Source organism: Narcine bancroftii, chromosome 5, assembly GCF_036971445.1.
Source record: "Narcine bancroftii isolate sNarBan1 chromosome 5, sNarBan1.hap1, whole genome shotgun sequence".
NCBI lineage: Eukaryota > Metazoa > Chordata > Chondrichthyes > Torpediniformes > Narcinidae > Narcine > Narcine bancroftii.
Genome location: NC_091473.1, coordinates 33,853,184 through 33,870,016, shown reverse-complemented (window position 1 = coordinate 33,870,016; position 16,833 = coordinate 33,853,184). Strand labels below are relative to the sequence as shown.

At 43.2% G+C, this 16,833-nt stretch overlaps 1 long non-coding RNA gene across 1 annotated transcript in view; it reads left to right on the top strand.

Annotated features, from left to right (window-relative positions):
• Positions 1–16,406, top strand: part of LOC138762657 (uncharacterized) — a 79,937-nt gene extending 63,531 nt beyond the window's left edge. Inside the window, exons 3-4 of the long non-coding RNA XR_011357025.1 lie at positions 7,637–7,787; positions 14,358–16,406. This is a non-coding gene — a long non-coding RNA (uncharacterized lncRNA). The remainder of the gene's footprint in view (positions 1–7,636; positions 7,788–14,357) is intronic.
• Positions 16,407–16,833: the final 427 nt, after the last annotated feature.

Below are 16,833 nucleotides of genomic sequence, written 5' to 3'. Positions count from 1 at the left end.
CCATAATTAACATAAAACTAATCGTATTATGATCACTAGATCCAAAGTGTTCCCCAACACAAACCTCTGTCACCTGACCTATCTTGTTCCCTAATAGGAGATTCAATACTGCCCCTTCTAAGTATTGATTAAGAAAACTTTTCTGAACACATTTGACAAACTCCAACCCATCCAGCCCTTTTACAGTATGGGTGTCCCAGTCAATATGTGGAAAGTTTAAAATCTCCTGTTATCATCACCATGTGTTTATTACACATATATGCTATCTTCTTTCAAATTTGCTCCTCTAATTCCCTCAGTCCATGAGGTGATCTATAATACATTAGTGTTTTCATGCCTTTCCCATTCCTCAATTCCACCCAAATAGCCTCACTGGATGAGCCTTCCAAACTATCTTGTCATAGCACCACTGTAAAGTTTTCTCTAACAAGCAATGCGACGCCTCCACCTTTTATCCCCCCTGTTCTATCACACCTAAAACAAAGGAATCCTGCAATATTTAGCTGCCAATCATGTCCCTCCTGCAACCAAGTTTCACTGATGGCTACAATATCATATTTCCATGTGTCAATTCATGCTTTAAGCTCATCCACCTTTTATTACAATGCTCTGGAAATATATACACTTGACAGAATGTCCCCCACATACACTCCTTCGATTACCATCTACTTTTCCACCACTACCCTTCCTCACCCTTCATTAACTTTAACATTCTGGTTCCTCTCTCCGTTCAAATCTAGATGTTCTTCTATCCTAATCTCTGCACTCTCATTCTGAATCCCACCCCACTTCCAAACTAGTTTAAACCCTTCCCAACAGCTCTAGCAAACCTGCTATCAGGATATTGGTTCCCCCTCCAGTTCAAGTACAGCCCGTCCCTTTTGTACAAGTCAGTCCTTCCCCGGAAGAGATCCCAACGATCCACAACTGTGAACCCCTGCCCCCTGCACCAATTCTTTAGTTGCACATTCAACGGCTACATCTTCCTATTCTTACCCTCTGTTGCGCGTGGCATGAGCAGCAATCCTGAGATTACCACCCTTGAGGTCCTGGTTTTTAACTACTTTCCTGAGTAGTTTTCTTCAGGACCTCATTTCCGCTTCTATCTATGTCATTGGTACCCACATGGACCACGACATCTGGCTGCTTGCCTTCCCCTTCCAGAATGTTGTATACTCGATCAGAGATATCCCTTACCCTGGCACCTGGGAGGCAACATACCAACCAGGCATCCCGATCTCATCCAACAAACATCCTATCTGCTCCCCTAACCAGCGAGTCCCCAATTGCAAGAGCCCTCCTCTTTTCCCCCTTCCCTTCTAAGCCGAGGGGCCATCCCCCAGAGATCTGGTCATCGTGACTTGTCCTTGGTAGATCGTTCCCCCCAACAGTACCTAAAATAGAATAATTATTATTGAGGGGAATGGCCGCTGGGGTACTCTGCACTGTCTGTCTCCATCCCTTCCCTTTCCTCACAGGCACCCAGTTAGCTGACTTCTGTCTGTAACTCCTATCTATGATTGCCTCTGGCTCCCTTATGCTCACGCAGCTGCAACTACATTTTCCTAACTTGGGTCTCCCAGGAGTTGCATCTGGATGCACCTTTTACAGGAGTAGATATCAAGAACAATTTTGCTGTCCCTGATCTCCTACATCCTTCAATCGGAGTACAGGACTATCCCAACGATCTCCATAACATACTCTTAAGTTAAATTAGATTAATTAAAATAAACACCGACCTTCCCCCACTGGGAGCAGTTTCTCAGCCTCTGCTTGCTGAAGCCTCTCAAGCCAATACCTCAAAGACGCTCTCCTTCATTACACTACTCACTCACTGGGCTGCTCCTCACTAACCGCTCCTTTACCTAACTCACTTTTTATTGGTTCTTGCCAATTCCTCAGTTGGAAAGGCCGAAGTCCTGACTCCACGTCCTTTTTAAACTCCTCCTAAAATCTACTTACCAACATGACACCAACCACCCATCTCCAACTTCGTGTCTCCTCTGACTGGAAAGCATATAATGCATATATAGTATTTATTATTGGGAAATAAATGACAGTTCTAGACCTTGGGAAACAAATACCTGGGTGTTTTACCGCAGCTGGCTTTGTCATTTCTTAAAACATTTTAATGATGTAGCCTGGCTTGAAATCTATGCTACCCGACTGCCCCTAATTAACCTAACAACCCCAAATGTTTTGGAGGGAGGGAGGAAACCAGAACACCTGGAGAAAGCCTATATAGGTTGTGGGAAGAATGTACACACACTTTACAGAGAGTCCAGATTCAAATCTGGGTCACAGGCAATGAAATAGCACTAACTGCTATGCTAAACTGGTGTTTCGGGTGTGGGGATGTCTTGCAAAAGGAAGGTTGGACAATATTGTGATGGCAAATCAAGCAGTTCCAAATGCACTGTGGCTTTGTTCATCTCGCAGGCCAACGACATGGTTTGCACCACGTAAGGTGAAGCTTAAATCTGTATGATTTCAAAATAATTGTACCATCTTCATCAGCAGAAACATATTGGCCATATGCCAGAAGATTTTCCAACTCGCACTCAGAAGACTCAGCAATGTACTATTTACCAGAGACGTGGCTCACCGAAAGGGCCACACAGTGAGCTTACATATGATGCAGCTAATGTGACGGTAATACATCATATCACATGATATATCTTTGCCTTGGCTTCGCGGACGAAGATTTATGAAGGGGTAATGTCCACGTCAGCTGCAGGCTCGTTTGTGGCTGACAAGTCTGATGCGGGACAGGCAGACACGGTTGCAGCGGTTGCAAGGGAAAATTGGTTAGTTGGGGTTGGGTGTTGGGCTTTTCCTCCTTTGTCTTTTGTCAGTGAGGTGGGCTCTGCGGTCTTCTTTAAAGGAGCTTGCTGCCCGCTGAACTGTGAGGCGCCAAGATGCACGGTTTGAGGTGATATCAGCCCACTGGCGGTGGTCAATGTGGCAGGCACCAAGAGATTTCTTTAGGCAGTCCTTGTACCTCTTCTTTGGTGCACCTCTGTCATGGTGGCCAGTGGAGAGCTCGCCATATAACACGATCTTGGGAAGGCGATGGTCCTCCATTCTGGAGACGTGACCTACCCAGCACAGTTGAATCTTCAGCAGCGTGGATTCGATGCTGTCGGCATGCTGTAATCAGCATGGTTTTGTCAGGGGTAGATCATGCTTGACAAACCTGATTGAGTTCTTCGAGGGGGTTACAAAAAAGGTTGATGAAGGGAAAGCTGTGGATGTTGTCTATTTGGACTTTAGTAAAGCTTTTGACAAAGTTCCCCACAGGAGGTTAGGAAAAAAGGTGGAGGCATTAGGTATAAATAAGGAGGTAGTGAAATGGATTCAGCAGTGGTTGGATGTGAGGTGTCAGAGAGTACTGGTAGAAAATTGTTTGTCCAATTGGAGGCCGGTGACTAGTGGAGCTCCTCAGAGTTCGGTCCTGGGTCCACTATTATTTGTTATATATATTAACGATCTGGATGTAGGGGTGGAGAATTGGATAAGCAAGTTTGCGGATGACACAAAGATTGGTGGTGTTGTGGACAGTGAGGTAGATTACCGTAGATTAAAAGGTGATTTAGGAAGTCTGGAGGTGTGGGCTGAGAAATGGCTGATGGAATTTAATACAGATAAATGTGAGGTGCTACATTTTGGAAAGGCAAATTTAAATAGGTCATATACATTGAATGGTAGACAATTGAGGAGTGCAGAGCAACAAAGGGATTTAGGAGTTATGATAAATAGTACCCTCAAGGCTGATACTCAGGTAGATGGTGTGGTGAAGAAGGCATTTGTAATGTTGGCCTTCATAAATCGGAGTATTGAATTCAAGAGTAGGGAGGTTATGATGAAATTGTACAAGGCATTGGTGAGGCCAAATTTGGAGTACTGTGTACAGTTTTGGTCACCAAATTATAGGAAAGATATAAACAAAATACAGAGAGTGAAGAGAAGGTCCACGAGAATGTTGACAGGATTTCAGGGTCTGAGTTACAGGGAAAGGTTGTGCAGACTGGGGCTTTTTTCTCTGGAGCGTAGAAGATAGAGAGGGGACTTGATAGGGGTGTGTAAGATTTTAAAAGGGACAGACTGAATAAATGTGGATAGGCTTTTTCAATTAAGAAAGGGAGAGATTCAAACTAGAGGACATGGTTTAAGATTGAAGGGGGAAAATTATAAGGGGAACATGAGGGGAAATTTCTTTACGCAGAGGGTGGTGGGGATGTGGAATGAGCTTCCGGCAGACGTGGTCGAGGCGGGATCATTGGTTACATTTAAGGAAAGACTGGATCGTTACATGGATAGGAGGGGACTAGAGGGGTATGGACCGGGTGCTGGTCAGTGGGACTAGGAGGGTGGGGATTTGCTACGGCATGGACTAGTAGGGCCGAACTGGCCTGTTCTGTGCTGTAAGTGGTTATATGGTTATATCGTTATATGGCCTCTGCCATCTCGAGTACTTCGATGTTGGAGATGAAGTCGCTCCAATGAATGTTGTGGGTGGAGCGGAGACAACGCTGGTGGAAGGGTTCTAGGAGCCGTAGATGATGCCGGTAGAGGACCCATGATTTGGAGTCGAACAGGAGTGTGGGTATGACAACGGCTCTGTATACACTAATCTTTGTGAGGTTTTTCAGTTGGTTGTTTTTCCAGACTCTTTTGTGTAGTCTTCCAAAGACGCTATTTGCCTTGTCGATCCTTGCATCCGATGAAATGGTGCAGCCGAGATAGGTAAACTGGGTGACCGTTCTGAGTTTTGTGTGCCCGATGGAGATGTGGGGGGGCTGGTAGTCATGGTGGGGAGCTGGCTGATGGAGGACCTCAGTTTTCTTCAGGCTGACTTCCAGGCCAAACATTTTGGCAGTTTCCGCAAAACAGGACATCAAGCGCTGAAGAGCTGGCTCTAAATGGGCAACTAAAGCGGCATCGTCTGCAAAGAGTAGTTCACAGACAAGTTGCTCTTGTGTCTTGGTGTGAGCTTGCAGGCGCCTCAGATTGAAGAGACTGCCATCCGCGCGGTACCGGATGTAAACAGCGTCTACATTGTTGAGGACTTTCATGGCTTGGTTCAGCATCATGCTGAAGAAGATTGAAAAGAGGGTTTGTGCGAGAACACAGCCTTGCTTCACGCCATTGTTAATGGAGAAGGGTTCAGAGAGCTCATTGCTGTATCTGACCCGACCTTGTTGGTTTTCGTGCAGTTGGATAACCATGTTGAGGAACTTTGGGGGGCATCCGAGGCGCTCTAGTATTTGCCAAACCCCTTTCCTACTCACGGTGTTGAAGGCTTTGGTGAGGTCAACAAAGGTGATGTAGAGTCCTTTGTTTTGTTCTCTGCACTTTTCTTGGAGCTGTCTGAGGGCAAAGACCATGTATTTCTTTCTTTCTTTCTTTCTTTCTGCCCGGACTGGGGCCTCCGCCTGCTTCGCTCTGCCGAGGCCAGGGCCACCGCCTCTCCCTCGCTTCTGCCCGGACTGGGGCTGCCGCCTCCTTATTTCTGCCCGGACCGGGGCCTCCGCCTGCTTCACTATACCGAGGCCGGGGCCGCCGCCTCCTCCTTGCTTTTGCCCGGATCGGGTCCGCCGCCGCCTTCCCTGTGCCCAGACCGGGGCCACCGCCTCCTTCTTTCTGCCCGGACTGGGGCCTCCGCCTGCCTCACTCTACCGAGGCCGGGACCACCGCCTCCCCCTCGCTTTTTACATTTTACACCCCAGTTACACAGCAGTAAGAAAGGTGTGACTCGGTCAACCCTGTCAGAATCCAACCGGATCCCTGACCTACCTCAGAGGTAGTTAGACAACCCAATTAAACTTACCTAGGCCATGTCCACAGGTGAGTTGCGACCAGGTATGGTCCGACCTAGGAGGGGAGGCAGGCCCCTCCAGCCCGGGTAAGAAACCTGCATAGGAGAAGGCCACTCCGATATAAATCCTACGACCCAAGGACCTCACTGCCACATGATGTATATTACTGAAATAAATGCTATACTTTAACTTCTGTCAGATGCTTCTTTGCATATTATGAAGTTATGCATTTGAAACAGTCTTCTTGCATTAAGAATGCTCAGCGAGAAGTAGAAGTGGCACATGGTGCTGGTTTCTATTGGAAACATCATCAATCACTGCCTGCTTCATCAGTCATCCATGGACCATCTGAACATAGGTTATTGTTTGATTGTGTATCTATCATTGATCTTTGTCAAGGTTCTGCTGCTTTCAATCTAAAACATATGTCTAATCCTGTAAAAATTGTGACCACAATATTTTTCTCAACTCTATTTCAAAGATGATCTCCTCCTCTCCAAATTGTCCAGGAGTTGAAGGCACTGAAAACCTGCTCAATGATTCTCTATACTTTTTCTTGCCAGTATCTTGTGTAAAATTCCAAGCTGTTCACATCTCAAGTTGTGTAAACCATTGACAGGAAAGAACCAACTGCACTCCCCTCCCCACCCCACCCCCCACACACCCTGTCCCTTTTTGGCAAAGGAAGTTTCACAAGATCAGAGAGGATTCGGGGATGTAGTTGATTAAAATGCGAGAAAATATGGTGGAATGCCAACATTCCCCAACAGAATTTTAAAACAATATGTGTAAAACGTTAGCAAAGTAAAGCCTTTCGAGACTAGGTGCCACCTATTGATACCCTTTATCTCTCTGCTCTATCTCCATACAATCAATGCAAATGAAGACTTCAACCCTAAAAATCCAACTTTTGGCCACAATATGACCAGTAGTAAACCTGCTGTCTCCAATGCAGGTGACAAAAAAAAGGGAAAGTTAAGCACAATGTATAATAGATGACTGGTGTACTTTTGACCTTTTACTCGCAACACACCTCACCTGATCCTCACCCTGCAGAATTTGATTTTTCTTCCAGTTAAGCTTCAATTGTCATAATCAATCATCCCATTCTCTATATACCTCACAACTTCACAAGGAGACTTTGAAATTGTAACACATGAATTCTGACTTCACTACATATGAATAGAAACAATATCACTGGTGCAATTGATCCTGTAGAAGTAATTGATTGCACTCTCTCCCATACTTTTTGGCCAGTTTATATATCTGGCATTGTGGCACATTTGAAATGGTGACAAAATCACACAATTTCATCTCCATCAATCATTTCAAAGGGATATTGTACGACAGAAAATCATGAACAATTCCACAAAATTAATCAATAAAATTTTAAATGCATCATGTTATTGGGACATCTCAATTTCATCACTAGAGCAGGTTAAAAAAAATACAATATCAATTGTGGCATTATCACACATTACGTGATGACATAAGCTGACATTTTCAGTGAAGTTGCTGGGTTTGGTGATACTAGCACAAGGAAGGGAGACAATAACTCAGCAGCAGACATGTCAAGAATACAATGCTATTTCTACAAATTATAAATTCAAAAAGGTCAAATGATTAGCTTTGACTTAGAACTAGCCAATGCATACTGTTGTGGCTATTATAATTTACCCAGTTTGCACACAATTTAAGGAATTTCTTCAGTACAAAATTAAGTTAACTCTCTTTATTCCCAAAAATCCATTCTCCATCCCACCAAACCCCACCCATCCAAACCCAGCTGACTTTTACATTGGTTCTTCACAACACAGGCGATCTCAATGCTCTCTGTCTTCTCCTCTTACATCTGAGATCCACCACAATGTATGCAGCCTTCTGATCTGACCTGCACATGTGCGCAACTACTCCCGGGCGTCGCTCCGGATGCATCATCAGTGGTGATCAGCCCCACTCCAAACACAGGTAAGTACGCGACCATGACAGCCTGCCCTCTCCCCTCTCATCCTCCATGCCATGCAAGGAGGTGACTGATTTGATCTGTCCTGCTACGTAATGGTCTAGAGGGCTAACAGTCTGACCTAACCTTATACAATACTCCAAGAAGAGCAGTGTATGCTCCGATTGGCAGGGGTGTGATTGTTTCTTCAATGTTGACACCGACGCAGAACATGGACTGGCAATACATCAATGGAGACTGTGTCAGCTTTCCCATTTCTGCAAATCACGAAAGTCTTTGGGTGGCATTGTAAGACTTCAAAAGGTCTCTTGTAAATGGCCTAAAGCAGGGGTGTCAAACTCAAATTCACGGAGGGCTAAAATTAAAGACTTGGACTAAGTCGAGGGCCGAACTAAATATTTATTGAAAATTTTCAACAACATCTGCATGTTTTCTCTTCTTTCAACATATGTAATGTTAAACTTTTTCTTATTAAAATAAATGTTTAATAATAGTTTTGGATAAACTCTTTCCAGGAGCATTAACAAATGAGAAATAAAATATTCAATAAATAATATTTCTCTATAGAGGATTTGTCAAATGTTCCTAGTGTGCTGTCGAATAGTAAAATCTGAGGGCTATTGAGAATGTGGAAGAATAACATGATTCCTGAAACAATCAAATGGGTGACTGATTGTGGGCATGAACTCTAGCAGGGTTATTTGCCATGCCCTTTTTCCATTGGTACAGATATCCTTTGATTTACCCACTTTTCAAGTTTTATGCCTAATGAGCTTGTATCCAGGTGCAGGACCATTTTTAACCAGGAATATATTTATCACTGTGACATGAAACTATTGGAAGATCGTTTTATCCTGAGATTAAAGTTCATAATACTTACTCAGGCCTGTGTTCGGGAGGGCGGGGTTTGCGGGCGATCGGGTTGGACAACGACAGTGCGGGGGCATCGGCTCTCGCTGCAGGGCGGCATCTCGGCGGATCAGCGGCCCCGTCACTGTGAGTCACAGGTTGGCCTGCGGCAGGGAGGGGGAGTGGGCAACGGTCCTGGCGAGGTCAGGCCCCCCCTGAGTTTCTGCCAGACCCCCCTTGACCTGCTGAGTTTCTCCCAGACCCCCTTGACCTGCTGAGTTTCTGCCGGACCCCCCTTGACCTGCTGAGTTTCTCCCAGGCCCCCCTTGACCTGCTGAGTTTCTCCCGGACCCCCTCCCCTTGACCTTCTGAGTTTCTCCCGGACCCCTCCCCCTTGATCTGCTGAGTTTCTCTCGGACCCCCCTTGACCTGCTGAGTTTCTCCCGGACCCCCTCCCCTTGACCTTCTGAGTTTCTCCCGGACCCCTCCCCCTTGACCTGCTGAGTTTCTCTCGGACCCCCCTTTGACCTGCTGAGTTTCCCCTGGACCCCCTTTGACCTGCTGAGTTTCTCCCGGACCTCCCTTGACCTGCTGAGTTTCTCCCGGACCCCCCTTGACCTGCTGAGTTTCTCCCGGACCCCCTTTTCTTTCCGTGCGGTGTCCCAGGACCTTTCCAGGGCAGTCTCCGCGCTCAGGACCGCGCTGGGATCCCGGTCAGCAGTGGAGGAGCAGGTGAGCGCGGCTAATCCCGATCCAGCCCACGCCACTCCCGAGATTGGCGGGGGGTTCCACCCTACCTGCCCGACCAGCCTCGCTCTCCACGTGTATTCCGGGCACCTGCCGCTGGTCCAGTGGGAAGACGCAGGGCGGCCGGCGCCCCCATCGTCCGGCGGGGAGCCCCAATCTTCCCTCCGGCGTCCCGATTCCATCTGCAGTCCAAGAAACGCTGTGCCACTGGGGTTCCGGGCGCTGGGAAGCGGCCTTGGCTTCCCCTGACACCGGCCAGGCCACGCTGCACTGGAGGGGTGGGCAGGGGGACACGACAGCGTGTTTATAAAACCACCCACCACTACTTTTCAAGGACCAGGATTTTTCTCTCTCTCACTCTCTCTCACCCTGGGACACAGCGGTTACTGTGCATGCGCTATACTGGCGCGGCGACCAGCAGGCCACCTCTAATACATTTTTGATATGATCTTGCGGGCCAAATATAAATATGGCCCGCGGGCCAGAGTTTGACATGTGTGGCCTAAAGTGATCTGCGAACAGTGTCATGTCAAAGGAACATATGTGTACAGTGCTGTATATTTTCTGCATATGCACTGCAAGTAACGCATGTCATGTAGGTGTAGGTCTGAGCAACTGCATATTTTCCCAAAGACAGTTGACATAAGTCGTCGGATCATAGAGCGTTGTCCTGGATCCGGATTCACAAACTTGGCTGGAAAAATCAGTGTTATTGCCATATAACATCCAAGATCCCCTTTTACAGCAGTATATATCACTCCATATAGTTGTATCACTACCTGCTGTCAATGCTGCTTTCAATTGGCTCAATGAAGCCATTGGCCTGTGGATGATAAGCCGTAGTCTGAATGCAGGTAGTGCTCAAAAGATCAGTGAGAGTTTGGAACCACGCTGACTTGAACTGAGACACTCGGTCCATCATAATGGTGTCCGGAATACCGAAAGACAAAACTAATCAATCTACGAAACTCCTAGCAATCATCTCCACAGAGATGTCGGTGACAGGAATATCCTCCTTCTACCTGGTAATCTGGTCCTCGTGTGTGAGCAGATAAGTATATCCTCTAGATGGCAGAAGGGGGCCTACCAAATCCAGGTGCACATGATGGAAAAGTGAATCCAGAACAACAAAATTTTCCAGCCTGGATTTCGTAGCACATTGACACAGCAATCAGGTCCTTGCTCCTAATTCAACAGTCCACTTAACATGGAGCCAGGTAAAACCTTTGACACTCTTCTACCAGGATGAGTTTTGAAGACCCACAAAAATCACTCGCTGCATTACTGCCAGCTTAGTTCTTCCTGTGGAAAAGTCACAAACCAATGTTACATCTGATTCATCCAGGCTCACATCTTGTAGGTGGAGACCTGTGTTGATCTGGCGATACTGGATGAGACCAGGATCAGTGTGTTGAGCATGAACCATGGCAGTGAAATCAATGGTAATCATTGTATGTAAGGCCACAATGTCATGCCTGGACTGTGTAATATGATCGATAGTACTCAGAGATTTCTGTGGAGCACAAACATGCTTTTATTAGCGTACAATTAACAGACGGTATCGACAATTGTCTTCAAGTAAATTGGAGGTAAGGTGGGAAAACAGAGTTTATATCAGGACTAATGGGGGCGGAGCCAAGGGGAGGGGCTGGTCATCTAATCTACCCATAGTCAGTGAATTCCAGTTTACTGCAGATAGAGCTTCGGCCACGGGATTAGCCTTTCCTCAGATGTGCCGTCTGTCTGAGGAAAATTGTAAGATGAAGTTCAAGTGATGAATTTCTCATGGTGAGTATAGATGGATGCTTGTACACACAGTATGCATAACAGGCAGGTGGTCTGTTTAAGTGGTGAAAGAGCGACCTTCCAACAAAAAATGGAAATGTTTCACTGCGAGATGGTTGGCGAAGAATTCTCATCCGCAAGTACTATATTTCTCCTGAGCCGTTAACAGCTTGGCTGGAAAGTACGCCAGAGGTTCCAACTTCCCATCATCTCTTTGTTCTAACACCATTCCCTTGCCACTGATGGGAGGCATCCATGGAAAGAGAGAGCAAGGAGTTGGGCTTTTGATGTACAAGTATTGTGGCAGTCGCAAGTGCAGTCGTCCAATCTCAATGTTTTTTTTTAGAAACTGACTTGTTGAATCCCTTAAGTTGTTCAGTAAGGGGTAAGAGAGATGCTACTACATTTTGCAGGAAACAGTGATAGAAATTCATCATCCCTAAAAAAAAACATTATAACTGGCCAAATGTAATGGGTGCAGGAAAATTTCAGATATCTTGGATTTTCATTTCATTGGGCAAGATACCGTGCCGGGTAATGTCCCAAAAATATGTTCAGCAGCACCAAAAATGCATTTATTCGGATTGATCACAATGCCAAATTCATCAAGTCTCCAGATATAAATTGGTGCTTGTGCTCCTCTTCATCCACTCTTGCAACAAGAATATCGTCAATATAGACATATAAAAACCGAGGCCAGAGACCGCATGGTCCATAAACTGCTGAAATGTCTGAGCTGCATTCTGGAGAGCGAATGGCATTCGCAGAAAGACAAACATACCTAAAGGAGTAATTACTGCTGTCTTGGTAATCGGAAGGCTCTACTGGAATCCAATAGTAAGCACGCACAATCTATATTTTAAAAAAATGAACATTTTGCCATGCAGGTTCGCTGAGAAGCCTTGTAAATTGTGAATGTTGTAATGGTCAGGCACAGTGGAATTGTTCAGGGCACAATAATCATCACAAGGCCTCCAATCCCCAGTAGACTTCTTTGGAACCATATGCAACAGTGATCTACTGTCAGATCTGCAAACTATGCCCAGCACCTGCATTAAGTTGAATTCAGCTTTTCTGAATTTAAGACAATCTGGGGGTCATCTATGAACGCTCGATGCAAATGGAGGACCCCGGGTCTCTATGTGGTGGGTTATTGTATGTTTAATATCTGTATGGCGATACGATGGGGTGAATGGAGTGGAAGATTTTCCCTCGGGCCTAGGGGAAACTAGTGTAGAAATTGCAGAGACCCTGGCAGAAATATTTAAAATGTTCTTAGCCACAGGTGAGGCGCTGGTGAACTGGAGAGTAGCTCATGCGGTTTTGTTGTTTTAAAAAAGGCTCCAAATGTAACCCAGGAAATTATAGGCCAGTGGGCCTAATGTCAGCACCAGGTAAATGATTGGAAGGTATCTTAAAAGATCAGATTCACAAGTGCTTGGATAGCCAGGGACTGATAACAGATAGTCAACATGCCTTTGTGCATGGTAAGTCATGTTTAACCAATCTTAAAGAGTTTTTTTTGAGGAATTTACCAGGAAAGTTGATGAAAGAAAGCCCATGGATGTTGTCTGCATGGGATTTAATAAGGCCTTTGACAAAGATCAACATGGGAGATTAGTCAGGAAGGTTCAAATGCTCGGTATTCATGGCGAGGTAGTAAACTGGATTTGACATTGGCTATTCGGGAGAAACCAGAGAGTGGTAATTGATGATTACTTCTCTGACTTGAGGCCTGTGACTAGTGGTGGCCTCTGGAATCAGTGCTGGGAACATTATTTGTCATCTATATCAATGAGGTTGTAAATTGGATCAGCAAGTTTGTAGATTGCCCAAAGATTGAAGGCATTTTGGACAGTGAGAAAGGTTTTCAAAGCTTGCAGAGGGACCTGGATCAACTTGAAAAATGGGCTAAAAAATACTTGCCTGATGAGGTGTTGCATTTTGGAAGGACAAACCAAGGTAGGACATTTACAGTAAATGGCAGGGCACTGAGGAGTGTGGTATAATAGAGGGATCTGGGAATACAGATACCTAATTCTCTGAGAGTGCCATGACAGGGGGATAGAGTTGTAAAGAGAGCTTTTGGGATATTGGCCTTCATAAATAAAAGTAATATGTAAAGGAGTTGAGATGTTATGATAAAGTTGTATCATAACAAGACATTGGTGAGGCCAAATTTCGAATATTGTGTGCAATTTTAGTCATCTAACGACAGGAAAGATAACAATAACATTCAAAGAATGCAGAGATTTATTAGGATGTTGCTGGGACTTCAGGCACTGAGCTACAGGGAAAGGTTAAACAGGTTAGGACTTTATTCCCTTGAGTATAGAATTTGATAAGAGTATACAATATTATAAGGGGCATATATGCAAGTCAGCTTTTTCCACTGAGTTTATATAAGATACAAACTAGAGAACATGGGTTAAAGGTGAAAGGAGTAAAATTTAGATGAACATTCGGGGAATGTCTTCACACAGAGAGTGGTGGGAGTGTAGAATGAGCTGCCAGCTGAAATCATGAATACAGGCTCAATTTTCACATTTAAGAAAAATTTGGACAGGCACATGGATGGGATTGATATGGACGGCTGTGGAGTGGGTGAAGGTCAGTGGAACTAGGCAGAATAATATTTCAGCTCAGGTTAGAAGGGCTGAAGGGCCTATTTCTGTGCTGTAATATTCTATGGTCTAGGTACCTGTAGACATAGCTGTTTATGTAGTGCACATAAGGAAAAGAACATATGGGAAACCAAAGAGATTGCCAGTGTCTCATTTTCTTTCATGGTGATTTTTGCCCCCAGTATTTTTTGCATTCTAATGTTGTGGCTCAAGAAGGTGCTAAGATTTAAACAAACTCAAAGTCAATTAAAGTTCCAAGCATCTTGAAAAACTTCACTTCAATTTTTTTAAAAGAAGTTGTGCATTACACTTAGTAAAGACTTGCTTTATAGCTTTCTTACATTAATAAGTTGATCATATCTGTCCAATATAGACAGGAATTTTCAAGAAATAATAGACACTGAATGGATGTTTTACGTAGGATCATAAGATATATTAAAATTAAAAGACTTTCACTACATAAAGCTATTCTTCTGAATTCAATCGGTATTAACTTCCATTTAAGGTTTTTTTCTTAAACTCTATATCTTCTTGTAAACTCTGCAGTTGTTGATCTGTTTTGTTTTTAAGGGCAGACAACTTCCTGAAGTAACATCTATAAGAAACAAATGTCATTGTGGAGGAAGAAATAAACATGCAGAATTCCTGCACAACCAAGATCAATCTGTTGTAAAAATTGCAGAGCTGTGAATTTCAGTATGAAGAATGTGACTGCTATGAGACATGAAGTTTTGTTGACAACTTTACATTTTAATGCTCTTTATTTTCAAAGAGATGTGATTGGGGCATGAATTCTGTTGTCTTGTCAAGAATATTATTTGTGTAAAATACATAGGACTTATCTTTTACCTAATATCCAATTCTTTTAAATATGAATATACCTCATTGAAATTCAGTTTCAAATTAAGCACCCCCAATGATCACCTAAAATATGCATTATGTGAGGTGATGGACTACATTTGTCTTAATGTTAAAAATGGTTGTTCATACCCTTTGAAAATCTAGAAAATTTAAATTCCCATTCACGACCTTGATGAAAACCAATTTTTAAAATGTAATACTAGAATGCTCCCATTTTATTGGGTTTTGATGTACCAGAGTATTTATAACTCAGATATGATATTTAATCTCAACCAAACACCCTGAAGTCATTTTCTGGAAAGATCAGACAATTGTTTCATTTTACTCTACAAAGATTGATACAGGAATTGTCTGCAATGTGACATAGAAACAGATTCAGGAAACATTTTCAAGTTTTGTTTAGATATATCTTTCTTCTGTGAAATGACACACCAATGGTGGAGAAACTCAGCAGGTCAAACAGTGCCTTTATGTAGCAAAGGTAAAGATACATCACCAACGTTTTGGGCTTGAGCCCTTCATGTAGACATAAAGGCACTGTTTGACCTGCTGAGTTTCTCCACCATTGGTGTGTTTCTTTTTTCCACTTAACCACTGTGTCAACAGAATCCTGTGTTTTACCTTCTAGTCAGTCTGACTTTATCCACTTGGGTTCACTTCATTTGTGAATTGTTCAGTTGGCCTCATAATTAATTGACACTTATGACTTTGATTTTATTTATATCCGTAACATTTTGATAAGTCCTGTTTTTTTTAATGGATTACAAGGGTGCTACAACAACCTACAAACTAAGATTATTCATTCTTTCACCACTAGTCATTGCCATATCTTCAATAGATGAGGAATAAAGACACAACCATGATCATTGATTGATGATGATGATATTTATCTTTTGCTGTTAGATGGGCGTCACAAAGCCAATAGTAAATTTTGATCATGCTTTGCTGATTGGAGCAAACTCCTTTAGGCTGAGGGAGGCCATTAATTTCAAATCCAATCTCAGGCCTGGAATTTTTCATAATGAAGGCCAGTCACATTTTGAAAAGAAAAATTCACGGGCAAAGTGAGTAATAATAAACATACAATAATTCTATCAAATCTGACCCCACTAAAAATGGGGAAAAAATAATTATTTTCATTTTTTAAAATTCCCCTGTGCCATTTCCATATGCTGAACACAGGCACACACACATGCATGCTTTTTTTTAAAAAAATAGTACATCCCAGTATATAGTTATCATCCTAATGTAAACAACATAAAAAAAATTTGTATGATTGTCTATTTTGACCAATGCTAGTTGCCGTGCATGTTGAGTGTACTATAAAGATTGATTTATTTGCCAGCCTCAATACTTCTGATGTGCAGCAAAATGCTAATAATATAAATCCAAAGATGTTTAAAGAAATCAACACCAAGAGAAAATGAAGCAAATTATATAGATTGGCTCGTCCAACTTCTGAACACAATGCACCATGAATTGGATGAACCAAGAAAATGCTTTGCTTCATGATTCCACGAGAAAGCAAAACACATGTTCTTTATGTTTAAAAACAATATAAATTTGTACCTTTTTGTTTGCACGCTCTTCCCTACTAGCTGCAATATCTGAACTGTCAATATTAATTTTTCAGTTCTATCATCCAGCATGTGTTATTTACTTGCATCAACTACTCTATCTGACAGATTATAATTATACAGAAATTCATTACGCCGACTGATTTCAACAATATGTTTTACGGTGGCTTGGGGCAACAACTGTGGTCGAGTGATAAAACAAGAAATAAAATAGTTTGTGCCAGTACATTTTCTCATGTTGTCATTGAATCATGTTTAATAGCTTCCTTCATGGCAGTTTTACCAATTTACTTGCAATGACACCCCTTTCACCTCATGGTTCCAGATGCCCCAAAGCTTTATGTGAATAACTTACCGGAGTGCATGCTGTTTTTTTTTTTAAAATACCATTTTCATTTTGCTTTGTTCATCTTTCATGGGGATGCATTGCAATTAATATTTACAGTTTATTATAATGCATAATAATGAGAGAAAACAGTCTCATTATACCTTGGCTTTCATAAATGAATGACATGCTATTAGATTATGGCTCATTAGTATTAATAAGTTCCTTATAATGAACTGCAAAGTAGAGAAATCCATTGCCATTCCAATTAATAATATAGTCT